General features: G+C 44.2%; 1 protein-coding gene and 1 non-coding gene across 12 annotated transcripts in view; both read right to left on the bottom strand.

Moving 5' to 3' along the window:
* Nucleotides 1-15029, bottom strand: part of PTPN13 (protein tyrosine phosphatase non-receptor type 13) — a 350570-nt gene that overhangs the window by 220427 nt on the left and 115114 nt on the right. The window lies entirely within an intron of this gene.
* Nucleotides 10063-10196, bottom strand: LOC120925411. The gene has a single exon (XR_005746685.1). It is a non-coding gene; the product is annotated as a small nucleolar RNA SNORA44 (small nucleolar RNA).

Here is a 15029-nt window from a genome sequence, read left to right as displayed (position 1 = left end):
GCTCCTGTGACCGATCGCGGGACACCGACGGCGAACGGGTCCACGGGCGCAGTCACAGAGCTTCGGTTGGACCCTGCGGCTGGTCGCTTAAAGAGAACGAACAGGTACGTGCTTGTGCCCAGCCATGCCCTTCTGCCGACGTATATCAGTGTGAAGGGGTCCTTAAGTGGTTAAAAGAAAAAGTAATGCAAGGGAAAACCTGGAAACTTTTGTTTCCTGTACATTTAGCAATTGGCTTTAGAAATTAATTCAGCTAATCAACCCTACATGCCATCACTGGTCAGATGATTCTGGTTAGCTTTGCTGGTATTTTTTCACATGTATTTGAGGGATTATAGGTTAGTATTTATGTAGTATAAATGTTCAAGCGGTTGCAGAGCTAAACATTCCAGTGCTGCTATAAGCCTAAAAAAAATGTAAGGAAAACTCTTCTGTAAGATCTAATGGGAATTCAGTTAATATATCTCAAAATACAACCCATTAACAATTCTGATTCTGTAGATATTTAAATTGCTTGATCTTCCAAATCAGAAGATTGGGATAAACTTCCAAAATGCATGCTTGTATTCAAAAATCCATAGGAATGGTGGGAAGTTTAAAGCGCATTCGTAGGCTCTGCAGAGAACATTTTGACAAGCGGCTCTGATCTGGTGAGTGACATCTTGCTAGATTGGGGATGAGTGAGAATAATGCTGGAAGAGGTTACCAAATAGTTAACTTCAACTCCAGGAAGGTTCACCCCCTTCCCTTCATGACCAGCCCATTTTTTGGCGATATGGCACTGTGTTAATTTAACTGACAATTGCATGGGCGTGCGACGCTGTAACCAAATAAAATTTTTCCCACAAATAGAGCTTTCTTTTGGTGGTATTTGATTACCGCTGAGGGTTTTATTTTTTGCACTATAGACAGAAAAAGACAAGAAAAAAAAAAAACAGAAATTTATTTTATAGCAGAAAGTAAAAAATAGCGTAAAAAAAATAAATAAATATGTCTACATCAATTTAGGCCAATGTGTATTCTGCTATGTTTTTGGTAAAAATCCCAATATGTGCATATATTATTGATTGGTTTGCGCAAAAGTTATAGCGGCTACAAGCCAAGATATATATTTTTTTTACTAGTAATGGCAGCGATCAGCAGCTTATAGTGAGACTGCAATATTGTGGCAGCCAAATCAGACATCTGACACTTTTTAGTGACCATTGCTAAAATATACACACACACACACACACAAAATATATAACACATTATATATATATATATATATATATATATATATATATATATATATATATATATATATATATATATATATATATATATAAACATATTTTGCTGTATTGACACTGGCAGGGAAGGTGTTAACATCAGGGGCGATCAAAGGATCAACTGTGTCCCCTAGGAGTGATTAACTGTGGGGGGGGGGTGTGATTTGACTGGGGGGAATGTAAAGATCAGAGTTCCTGCTTAGCAGGAACACAGGATCAGCATATTCCTCTTTCACAGACCGCCTTTCTCCTAAAGGATTGGCGGGTCCCGGCGAACATCTTATGCACCCTTGAGCAGAAAATGACAGATCACGTACCAGGTACGTGATCTGGCGCAGAGCACCCGCCCTGCCACAGTAAATCTATGGTGGGCGGTCCGCAACTGCTTAAGAATTCTGCCCACCTCTTGTTGTGCCTGACATCAGTCACATGAACAGGAAGTGTGGGTACATGTCTCCAATGAAGACTCAGATATAGGTACATAGTTAGGTTGAAAAAACACAGAAGTCCATCAAAAACCTGCATATACAGAAGCCTAAACCTACAGTTAAAGAACATGTAAACCCATACTTTCATATTCCTGATATGTGCCTGCGGTACCGTGTACTAGTATAAAAAAGCATCCTGGTCTCTTTGTATTGCTTCCTTTGTGTGAAATCCCTGGTGTTCCTGCAAATCCCTCTACTCTATTAAAAACTGACCACACCAGGCATGAGAGCACAACAAGGTCAGTTCTTTAGCTATCCTGGGAACTCTGTGTGCTCTCCAACGATCAGACTTGTCCTGACATGCACTGAAGTCTATGGGACGTGATTCTGCATTAAAGTCAATGGGATACAATTTTTAATTGAAGTCAATAGAACGCAGCATGCCATTATCAGCACCTTTTTTTCATAAAAACTTTTCTTACTATGTCGTATTGCATCCTTGTAATGTCTGCCACAAACTCCAGAACCTCTGATTTTCATAATTTGTTTAAAACAGGGGTGCCCAACCACATGTGGCCCACGGCCTCCTGCTCTGCGATGGTGGGTCATCAAGTGCAGATTGTGGGTTCCCGATCCACCATCCCAGAGCATCAGTGTTCTGAATGTAGTCAATGTGGGTCTTGTATATGAGCGTCACCCTGACGACTTGGTGGGGGTTGTAGTCGGCTTGCCCTTTTAAGCAAACTTGGACATGGCCACTGCACGACCTGATAAAAGGAGCATGCATGCTCCTAATGCGTGCCACGCCTCCAGATTTCACACTGGGGCGGTGCACTTACAGGACCGGGAAAAAAAGTCCTGCAAGCAGCATTTTTGGGGAGGTGTGGGAGCGGTATATACACACACACACACACACACACACACACCACTTCTCCAATAGCCCTGCTCATTGAAATGAATTGGCAGTGCTGGCAAAGCTCCGGCAAAGTGCTTCAGCAGCGGCGCAACATGGGCGCTATTAATCCTTCGGCCACTAGCGGGGGTTAAAAGCGCCCCGCTATCGGTCGAAAAGTGCAGATATAACATCGGTAAAGCGGCGCTTTACTGTTAATGCCCACAGGATCCCAGTGTGAAAAGGACTTTAAACTCCTCCAGCCAGCAGCCACTGTACAGTGCAGCATCTTCTAATGACCGCTTAATAGTCAATATTGTAGTTATCCATATCGTGACCATTGGTTCCCTGTTACCCTACACCTTTATACACCCCTTTTCTGCCCTTTTTGAGACCCCTTTCACATTGAAGGCGATTTACAGGCATTTTAATGCTAAAAATAGCGCCTGTAAACTGCCCCCTATGCCTCCCCAGTGCTTTTACACTGGGGCGGTGCACTTGCGTGATGGAAAAAAAAAAGTCCTGCAAGCAGCGTCTTTGTGGCGGTACATTAGCCGTGTAATGTGCACTGCTCTTTGAACACTATAAATCCTATAGTCCATAATCTATAGTCCATCTTGGGAGAAAGCAAAAGAGGGTGGCTACAGTCCTGCATACAGTGGGACAACAGAAAGAATGTAGCCACCCTCTAACAAGAAGTCCGATCACAGCAGCAAGAAAAAAAAAATGGTTTAGAGATTGAGGAGGCCGAGAGTAATAGAAGGGACTTTTTTTGAGTTAAAAATACACTGTTGAATAGAACGGTTTTCTTTTTTGTTTTTAAACCGGAGTTTAGCACAACTATAAGGTCTGTTCGTAAATTAAGAGAATATGCGTGCAGATGTTTTTCAACTGCATAGCTTTATACAGCGCCAACAATTTAAAGTGGATGTAAACCCGATTGATGAAATTTGAGCTGGACACATATCTGCAGTTTTTTGTTATCTCTTTTCAATGAGCCAAGTCTTATAGCTCTCTCCTGAACGGTTCGGTTCCTCTGTTATCAGCCTGAGAACTCCTGACATATTTTTTCACTTTTTAGACAAAAGTAGCCTGAATCTTTTGTCAAAGGAGGTTGCTAAAATAGATTAGCAGAGAGCAACTCCTATTACATAACACCTCTGAGAGTCTCTGCCTATGATGAGAGGGGTGTGTGCCTTTCCTCCAATCAGCAATGTTGGCTATCTTGGCTGTATGCCCAGACATCACACTCTGTTAACCAGGAAGAGAAAATCTCCTAACAAAATCTGAACTTTCTAAACAGTATATAAAACGTATGTAAGGAGATTTGGTTAATCTCTGTTTATCATCTGAGTCTGTTCACGTCACTGGGTGTATGGAGTGTTTACATCCACTTTAATGTTACACTTTTACATGTTACATACATTTATATCCATCTCTACCTCACATTTATACATACACATTTTAGACAGGAGCCAATTAACCTACCAGCATGTCTTTGATGTGTGGGAGGAAACCAGAGTACCTGGTGGAAACCCTTTCAGGCACAGGGAAAACATGCAAATTACATGCAGTTAGTGCTTTGGTTAATATTCAAACTGAGTATTCTAGTGCTGTAAGGCACAAAGTGCTAACCACTAAGCCACTGGGATGTAAAAATCACTGCTTTTCTTTCTCTTCCTTCTGCAGCACTTTCAGGATGGCTCAGAGTGATGCCCTGTGCCAATGCTGACCAGAATTGTTCTGGTCCGTTCTAGAAGCACTGCAGAAAGAAGCAGGACACGAGTGGGAATTTCAAATCCTGACCGATGCACCAGCCGCATGGGCACTGACAGCTCAGTGTTCATAAGGTAGGTATATACAGCAGGGACCAGGGATGGGGTTTGATGGGGAGGGTGCAAGGTTTTCACCTTTTAATTTTTTCTGTAAAGGTAAACCAACACCTTAACTTACAAATAGTAGAGCAGCCTCCCAATGATGTACCAGATCCTTTCCAGTCTAGTATGGAAATCACAAAAAAAACAAAAAGGGGATCCACCCAAGACTGTATACTGGGGCCATATTGGGGCTGGAACTGCATGGTGTTAAACTGCATGCTCAGATAAGGGTCTCACATGGACATGTTTTTATTTTAGAGTTTGGATGGGGGTTCCCCCATAGAATCTATACCAGACTGAAGGGTCTGTTATAGAAATTTAAGGGCCCCCAGGATGCCTTTTTTTTCCAGGCATTGGGTCCCTTTGACATTCATAGCAGACTTGGCACGGTATGTATTTTTTTTTAGGGTACCCCACTCCGTTATTTGGGGGATTTTTTTTTGCATGGGATCTCTCATTAACATGTATATATTTTTTAATTGGGCCACTTTACAGATAGATTCAGGGAATTACCCCAAGCATGTTGTCTAAAGAAATTTAGCAATTTTTTATGTTTCACTTTAAACATTATTAAAATCACAGGGCCAAATTCTCAAAAACTCTGCGTAACTTAAATTTCAGCAGTTAAGTTACACTGACTTAAAATTTCTACCTAAGTGCCTGATCGTCAAAGCACTTAGGTAGAAATTACACGCTGTGTAACTTAAGTGCCGCCGTCGTAAGGCGGTCCTCCTCTCCTGGGGGCGTTTTAAATTTAAATGAGGCGCGCTCCCGCGCCGGCCGTACTGCGCATGCGTGTGACGTCATTTTCCCGACGTGCAGCGCGCGAACGTAATTAACGCCGGTCGGCTTTGAGAATTTCGACGGGACACTAAAGTTGCGACGGGTGAAAAAAAAAGACGCGCCGGGAAAACAATTAATTATAAAAAAAAATGACAGCGTCGCTCAGCATGCATTCCTGAGAGGGAGAACTCCATGCCAATTTTCAAAGAAAAAACCGGCATGGGTTCCCCCCCCCAGGAGCATACCAGGCCCTTAGGTCTGGTATGGGTTGTAAGGAGACCCCCCCACGCCGAAAAATTGACGTAGGGGGTCCCCCCCTACAATCCATACCAGACCCGTATCCAAAGCACGCTACCCGGCCGGCCAGGAATGGGAGTGGGGACGAGCGAGCGTCCCCCCCCCTCCTGAGCCGTGCCAGGCCGCATGCCCTCAACATGGGGGGGTTGGGTGCTCTGGGGCAGGGGGGCGCACTGCGGGCCCCCCCACCCCAGAGCACCCTGTCCCCATGTCGATGAGGACAGGACCTCTTCCCGACAACCCTTGCCATTGGTTGTCGGGGTCTGCGGGCGGAGGCTTATCGGAATCTGGGAGTCCCCTTTAATAAGGGGGCCCCCAGATACCGGCCCCCCACCCTAAGTGAATGGATATGGGGTACATCGTACCCCTATCCATTCACCTGTAGGCAAAAAGTAAAATGTAGTAAACACACAACACAAGGCTTTTTAAAATATTTTATTATTCTGCTCCGGAGGCCCCCCCTGTCTTCGTTATTAGCTCAATTACCAGGGGGGGGCTTCTTCTTCCACTCTCCGGGGGTCTTCTCCGCTCTCCGGGGGTCTTCTCCGCTCTCCGGGGGGGCTTCTCCGCTCTCCGGGGGGGCTTCTCCGCTCTCCGGGGGGGCTTCTTCCATCTTCTCCCCTCTTCCGCTCTTGACTCGGCGAACCCCGGTTCTTCTGCAGCTCTCCGGTGCCTTCTTCTTCAGCGCTGGCTGCCTGCTATGTTTGTGTGTTAGCTCGATTTCAAACAGGCAGCCGGCGCGGTCTTCTGTGACGCCAGGGTCTTCTGGTCTTCTGTTCTTCCGATGTTGCCTCGTCGCCTGTTGTCGCTGTAATGATGGAAGCGCGCCTTGCATCACATTTATATAGGCATCACCGTCCCATCATGCTCCGGTAGGTACCCACGTGGTGGGTGCACGTGGGTAGGCACCCACCACGTGGGTACCTGCCGGAGCATGATGGGACGGTGATGCCTATATAAATGTGATGCAAGGCGCGCTTCCATCATTGCAGCGACAACAGGCGACGAGGCAACATCGGAAGAACAGAAGACCAGAAGACCCTGGCGTCACAGAAGACCGCGCCGGCTGCCTGTTTGAAATCGAGCTAACACACAAACATAGCAGGCAGCCAGCGCTGAAGAAGAAGGCACCGGAGAGCTGCAGAAGAACCGGGGTTCGCCGAGTCAAGAGCGGAAGAGGGGAGAAGATGGAAGAAGCCCCCCGGAGTCCGGAGAAGCCCCCCCGGAGAGCGGAGAAGACCCCCGGAGAGCGGAGAAGACCCCCGGAGAGCGGAGAAGACCCCCGGAGAGTGGAAGAAGAAGCCCCCCCTGGTAATTGAGCTAATAACGAAGACAGGGGGGGCCTCCGGAGCAGAATAATAAAATATTTTAAAAAGCCTTGTGTTGTGTGTTTACTACATTTTACTTTTTGCCTACAGGTGAATGGATAGGGGTACGATGTACCCCATATCCATTCACTTAGGGTGGGGGGCCGGTATCTGGGGGCCCCCTTATTAAAGGGGACTCCCAGATTCCGATAAGCCTCCGCCCGCAGACCCCGACAACCAATGGCAAGGGTTGTCGGGAAGAGGTCCTGTCCTCATCGACATGGGGACAGGGTGCTCTGGGGTGGGGGGGCCCGCAGTGCGCCCCCCTGCCCCAGAGCACCCAACCCCCCCATGTTGAGGGCATGCGGCCTGGCACGGCTCAGGAGGGGGGGGGGACGCTCGCTCGTCCCCACTCCCATTCCTGGCCGGCCGGGTAGCGTGCTTTGGATACGGGTCTGGTATGGATTGTAGGGGGACCCCCTACGTCAATTTTTCGGCGTGGGGGGGTCTCCTTACAACCCATGCCAGACCTAAGGGCCTGGTATGCTCCTGGGGGGGGAACCCATGCCGGTTTTGAATTTCAAAATTGCCGTGGAGTTCTCCCTCAGGAATGCATACCAAATGCCGTCGCTGGAATGGGCCTTTACAAGGTTTGGCTAACTTTCCACATTGTAAAACCAGCCCTAATTTTGCGCCGGCAAATTCGGAACTTAGGCAGAAATCAAAGTGCTGAAATGCTTTGAAAATCTACTTAAGTCCTCATTTGCATACGCAAAGCTGGATTTCAATGAGAAATGCCCCCAGTGGCGGATGCGGTACTGCATCCTAAAATCTGACCGTGTAAGTGTCTTACACATGTCAGATTTTCTGCCTAACTTTGGAAAAAGCCTTTTGAGAATCGTTTCCAAAGTTAGGCACAGAGATACGCAGGCTGAACAGCAGTTAAGTCTGCGTATCTCTTTTGAGAATTTGGCCCACAGTTCCAGCCAAATGGATTTTTTTTGTTTTGGTACACGTCCCAGTGTCCAAATGCCAACTGTCCAAGGGCTACAAATGCCTTGCCTAGGAAATGGGCATTACGGATTTCTAGGACTTGTCTCCATCTGATTTTTCTGGCGTTCCTGATCTGCATCTAAACTTAGGCAAAGTCTGCCAAACTTACTTCAGGTATGATCAGCTCATAACTATTACTACCAAAACCCAATATCCTTACAAATGTTGAGTATTTGTAAGCTTGTCAATGTTTTACATATTTAAAGATGGCTGTGCAACAGAGTAGTAAACCATCTATTAGGCATAAAACATATTTGTAATATGTTACAGGTTACAACAAATATGTAAAATAAAAGATGGGTGATGAGTCTACATACTTTATACAGTATTGAGTAGGTAGGTGCAAGGTGTGTAATCGGGAGTGATTACATATGGGTGTATATCCCATAATTCCATATTAACAAATAAATGCTTTGAACGTAAACATGTTTTGTATATTCATGAGTCGTCTAAACAGTGTCAGCAATGACTAAGCAATCGAGTATCACAAGTTGTGGAACTTTTTCTAAAATTACACATTTTAAAGGATGTGTTATCTGGGTATTGGTTGCAAAGTCTTCATGCATATGTAATAAACCACTACTTATGGAAGGGTCAAAAAAAAAAAAAAAAAAAAAAATATATATATTATATATATATATATATATATATATATATATATATATATATATATATATATATATATATATATATATATATATATATATATATATATATATATATATAAATAGAGCCGTTTTACACTAAACTAGGCAGAAGTCATGTATTTTCTAAAACATTAAATAATCACAAAATGTAGCTGAAAATGCACCAGAGTTACACAGGCCAATACAAAGTCATAGTGTCTGCAAATAACCAGAGAATACTACTTCAGAAAAAGGGATTATACAATCATGCAAATGATTTCTTTCAAATAGTCTGTGTAGTATATAAATATAGGATTAGTCATTGTACTAAACTAAAGACTGCTACTGTACTGTATATGAGCAAGAGAATGCTCCTTTTCTACCCGTGGCAAGGCTGCTTGGATTTTGTATGGTCTATATCCCTATATCCATCTGCAGATACACCAGTGAAAAAAAAAAAAAACACCTAGTAGTCCAACTTCTCAAAATCTTCCATACAGCATTTGGATATTTATATTAACTTTGTGACATACATTGCATAGTCAGCCAGCTCAGGCAGATGCTATTGTGACGTTATGTCTGCAAAATGATGTGTAATATGTCAGGGATATACTGTATACAAGAATAAAATAATTAATAGGCATCAGATCACATCAAATGCTGCATTGCTAGAGATAAACGACTATTTGTAACTCAAAAACATGTAATATATATATATATATATATATATATATATATATATATATATATATATATATATATATATATATATATATATATATATATATATATATATATATATATAAAAAAAAAAAAAAAAAAAAAAAAGACACCCGGGTAGGCCAATAATTAATTAGTGCAAAGGGTAGTTCAAGAGTAGAACCTTGAAAAAGTCACGTGACAAGTGACGTAACGTGTAGGGGAGGAGCCTAGTGACGAGACCTGACGAGTCTGAAGAGTGCAACATTGTATCTGATCGTATTACACGCAGGGACACATTCGACTAAATGTGAGTTGTTTACATGCGTTCTTTTTTTAGCCAGTGTCTAGCTTACAATTCTATGGTTTCTTTTTTCTTATCTGTTTGAGATCCTTGGTGTGGAAGCAAACTTGGAGAAGAGGGAAGTACTGAACGCCTGGATCTGCTTGCCATCTGCCAAGGACTGTTGGATGTTAGGAAGCACCTTGCAGTACCTGTGATCAAACACTTTGCAATTTTATATGGATTGATCTTCCTATGGAATTTATATTTGGAAATACACAGTGTGTATTTATCGTAGTAGCACTTTACCCTATTTTGCACATGTAGGTGAGATATATTTTTACCACATTGCACTTCATTTTGATATACTTTCATGTTTTTTTTGTTGATTATGCACGTTTCACGGTATCATCAGCAACACTTCACACATTCACACAACTGGTGTTTTTATCAATATATGGGTTGATTTTTTTTTTTTTTTTTTAAATAAAAACAGCAACATCAGTAAGGTTTAAACATTACAATAAAATACTTAATGAAAGGCAAAGTTGTGGGAGGGTTGAGTGACAGCTCATGGAACCAGGTGTAAAACCAAAGCTGTCAAAGCCCCTCAGTTTTTCTTGCATGAAGTTGGAGCTCCTGCTGCTACAAGCTAGTTGCAGGCCTCGGTTCACATGCAGTATATGGGTTGATTTTAGCGCAATTAAACCTTATATTTATCAAAATTAGAACTGTATCCCTATGCCGAGGCCCCCACCTAAATTAACAGGTGTGGTTACTTAAGGTCGTGCACAAACATGAAAAAAATGGGGATTAGTGGACTTAAAAAATCTACTTTATTGAATATGGTTAAAATGAATTAATGCAAAAAACTATCACTGATGCAAACATTAAAAATTACAACGTTGTCAAACAACTCAGAAACCTGCCAGCAGCACACCTCATAAGGATATGCTTAGGCATTTTCGCAACCCGAACATGCAGAGCCCACCAGGAAATCAGCACTGCACAGCGCTAATCGCAGGCAGGTAGATATTTTCCCGATCGGCGACTGCAGAGATCAGGAAATGTCTCACTGCTTGCAATTAGAGCTGTGCAGTGCCGACTTTCTGGCGGGCTCTGCACGTGCAGGTTGCGAACATGCCTGAGCTCATCCTTAAAACCTCATACAACCACCATCTTCAGTCCAGACTGCAATAAGTCTACGGGGATACGCGGGCTCTTCCACAGTCAATGGAATAAGAAAGGATAAGATTATTCAAATGGTGAAGCCACTCAAGTCTTTGTATTAAAGTGGAACTTCAGTAATTTTTTCATCTTTCCATCTATTAAATCTTCTGTTTTAACTTTGGATAGTAAAACATTTTTTTCTGCCAGTAAATACCTTATACAACCCACTTCCAGTTTGTCTGGTCATTACTGTAGAGAGCTGAGCATGATGTCATAAGCCTAGGCCCTTTCTCATGAGAGTTTGCCAAGAAGGGAGGGGGCGAGTCATAATAGGGCCAATGAGAGCAGCAGAGCTGGAGGTGTGCCTCTGTGTGCCTGTAAATCCAGAAAGTGAACAGGCAGCAGCTTCAGCTGCCCACAGTTAAAATGGATGCAGCCAGACTCAGTGGAAGGAGATTTCTGCAGCATAGTGGTTGGAGGGAAGCTTCAGAATGGCAAAGATGTTTTTATTACAAAATTATGTGAGCAGAGTTCCTCTTTAAGCACTTATTCATTTTTAAGTTCATCTGTTCTTGTTTTTTATTAAAGTTTTACAGTTTCCTTACTCTAATTTTATGATATGGTAAACTATTTGGGTGTGGATGGCACCAATCTGATATATTGGAGAGTGGGAGATACCATAGGATTTTCTAGAGATGGCTTCTATATAGATGCTCCAGGATGAAATTATGATCTGCACGTCAATTTGACTCCAATAGGGCCCAAAAGGCTCTGGTAAGAGTCCTTTTTCACTTGAGGTGATGGTGCACCTGGTGCTCACAAGCACTGGATTAACATATTCCTCATATGCGCACAGTGGGGGATTACTGCACTATTAGGACCGATAGACATTTTACATTTTCTTTGCACAGTAGGACTTTATATTCGCACTTGTCATTTAAAGCTGTTATTTCACTTTCATGGAACCACAATGTGTCACGTATAGCGCGACAACCTGTACCATAACTGTATTTCTGTTAATGGGGAAAAAAAAGTGTGGTTGGTAACGATCAGAGAATGCCACATTTTTGCCTAGGCTTTAGAAGTTTTCTGCATTGCTTACACTGGTACGATGTGATGAATCCAGAATGTTCTTGAAATTACCTGAAGAATTCCTACCAGTCATGAGAACACAGCCTCTACTGCAGGGGTCTCCAAACTACGGCCCGCGGGCCACATCCGGCCCGCTAGGACGTTTTGTCCGGCCCGCAGCTTCAGTGATCAGACTCACTGCAGGGACGGCTTGCTTTGCCTTCTGACATGCATTGAGGGATTTCAGCGCAGACCTGCTGCACTTCCCAGCTCCTCCACCAGAGTTAGTTAATTTTAGCTGTAACAGCTTGTCTGTGTAAAAGGGGCGGGAGCCGGGAAGTACAGCGTGTCTGCTCTAATGCTGGCTCTTCAGAAGCAGGCAAGCAGCACAGAACACGCTGATATACGGGGAAACTTGCAGACAGACAGTGATGAGGAAAATACTGTGCTGGGGGGGCACACAAGTATAGAGGGGGGACAAAACTGTGTGTGGTGGGAGATCTGATGGGGATGTGGATGTGGTGATGGCTCTGATGGGGATGTGGTGGGGGCTCTGATGGGGATGTAGTTATGGCTCTGATGGGGATGTAGTGATGGCTCTGATGGGGATGTGGTGGGGGCTCTGATAGGGATGTAGTGATGGCTCTGATGGGGATGTGGTGGGGGCTCTGATGGGGATGTAGTGATGGCTCTGATGGGGATGTGGTGGGGGCTCTGATAGGGATGTAGTGATGGCTCTGATAGGGATGTAGTGATGGCTCTGATGGGGATGTGGTGGGGGCTCTGATGGGGATGTAGTGATGGCTCTGATGGGGATGTAGTGATGGCTCTGATGGGGATGTGGTGATGGCTCTGATGGGGATGTGGTGGGGGCTCTGATGGGGATGTAGTGATGGCTCTGATGGGGATGTAGTGATGGCTCTGATGGGGATGTAGTGATGGCTCTGATGGGGATGTAGTGATGGCTCTGATGGGGATGTAGTGATGGCTCTGATGGGGATGTAGTGATGGCTCTGGTGGGGATGTGGATGTGGTGATGGCTCTGATGGGGATGTGGATGTAGTGATGGCTCTGATGGGGATGTATTGATGGGGATGTGGTGGGGGCTCTGATGGGGATGTAGTGATGGCTCTGATGGGGATGTAGTAATGGCTCTGGTGGGGATGTGGTGGGGGCTCTGGTGGGGATGTGGATGTAGTGATGGCTCTGATGGGGATGTAGTAATGGCTCTGGTGGGGATGTGGTGGGGGCTCTGGTGGGGATGTGGATGTAGTGATGGCTCTGATGGGGATGTGGTGATGGCTCTGATGGGGATGTGGTGATGGCTCTGATGGGGATGTGGTGATGGGGATGTGGTGATGGCTCTGATGGGGATGTGGTGATGGCTCTGATGGGGATGTAGTAATGGCTCTGGTGGGGATGTGGTGATGGCTCTGGTGGGGATGTGGATGTAGTGATGGCTCTGATGGGGATGTAGTGATGGCTCTGATGGGGATGTGGTGATGGCTCTGATGGGGATGTGGTGATGGCTCTGATGGGGATGTAGTAATGGCTCTGGTGGGGATGTGGTGATGGCTCTGGTGGGGATGTGGATGTAGTGATGGCTCTGATGGGGATGTAGTGATGTGGATGTAGTAATGGCTCTGGTGGGGATGTGGTGGGGGCTCTGGTGGGGATGTGGATGTAGTGATGGCTCTGATGGGGATGTAGTGATGTGGATGTAGTAATGGCTCTGGTGGGGATGTGGTGGGGGCTCTGGTGGGGATGTGGATGTAGTGATGGCTCTGATGGGGATGTAGTGATGTGGATGTAGTAATGGCTCTGGTGGGGATGTGGTGGGGGCTCTGGTGGGGATGTGGATGTAGTGATGGCTCTGATGGGGATGTGGTGATGGCTCTGGTGGGGATGTAGATGTGGAGGGGGCTCTGATGGGGAACACTGATGTAAGGCCTCATGCACACTTAATATTTGGCCCTAGTGCACGAGGCTCTGGCATTTAGGTGCGGGCAGAGGATACAGGTGCACCATCCAGCCCTGCTAATGGCAGCTTTTTTTTAAATTCTGCTCTATTCCATAGCTGAGGAGTAATTTATAAATGGCTTCTTTTTTTTTCGGCCCGCGAATATCTGTAAAATATACAATGTGGCCCTCGAAGTCAAAAGTTTGGAGACCCCTGCTCTACTGAGACAAGCACACACAACGAGGTTGCATTCACACCTGGATGCCATATGTTTGTGTATTTTGTTACATTTGAGCTTCAGGCTTTTTTATATTGGCATATAGAAAAAAGCATCATCTGACACGATTTATTGTATGGCCATAAAAGTTCATAAAAACAAATATAGTGCGCATTTTTGTGCAATCCAATGCAATTCTATTGCACTCAAAATGCACCAATCTGCCAGGATCAAGCTACAAAATGAATTAAAAAAAACTTGTTTGGCTTCAGGTGTTTTGGAGTTTAGAAGTAACCCACCACCATAGAGATGCATTGATTTTTTTTTCTCCCTATACATTTTGGAGCATCAAGCTTTAAGCTACAAAAGTCTAAGGTGCCAATGGAGTCTAATAATCACACATACAACAAATACACTGATGCTCAAAGTAAGCCAAAGATGCACACATTTAAGCTATTGTAACAGCTTTATACATCAGACATAATATGTATAGTGTTTATCACGCACTGTAAAAGAAGGCCAAAAGGTCAGTGAATGCCATCTGGTGGCCCTCCAAATCCTTCTTAGTTTCAGTGGTCTGCTTGTGGTGGGCTAAAGCTTATTTTATAGTCAGAGATTTTTACAACATTGGGAGGAGACCTCGTTTGAAATCTGTCACACAATGCTACTCATAGTTATTTGTATACTTACACCAACTACATTGTGCTGCCTATAAGTTCACAGCTAGAGAAGATCAACCGTGTTGGCCAAAGTATTAATGTTCTTGAAATCAAATGCATTTTATACAGGATCTTCAGTCAATGAAAAGATCATTCAAAAAAATATTTCAGTAGAGGATGGTGGTTAAACAACAAACTTATTTCATCTCTTTGGGACCCTATTGGTGAGATCTTGATTCTGCATACCTGTATAAAGGGGGTCCAATTCTGCTCACTGGATTTTATATATATTTTATATTACAAAAAATTGTATAGAAGCACTCCTGGTTCTTGCCAAGGAGGATAGAACAAAATGCCTCTATACTACTTTTGGATTTGTATGCATTTCTTGCGGTAGCTACCCTTGGGATTATTTTAAAATAAGTAGCCTAGCTAG

This window comes from Rana temporaria, chromosome 1 (genome assembly GCF_905171775.1).
Source record: "Rana temporaria chromosome 1, aRanTem1.1, whole genome shotgun sequence".
NCBI lineage: Eukaryota > Metazoa > Chordata > Amphibia > Anura > Ranidae > Rana > Rana temporaria.
The sequence above is the reverse complement of the archived record's forward strand: the minus strand, read 5'-3'. Positions and strand labels throughout refer to the sequence as shown.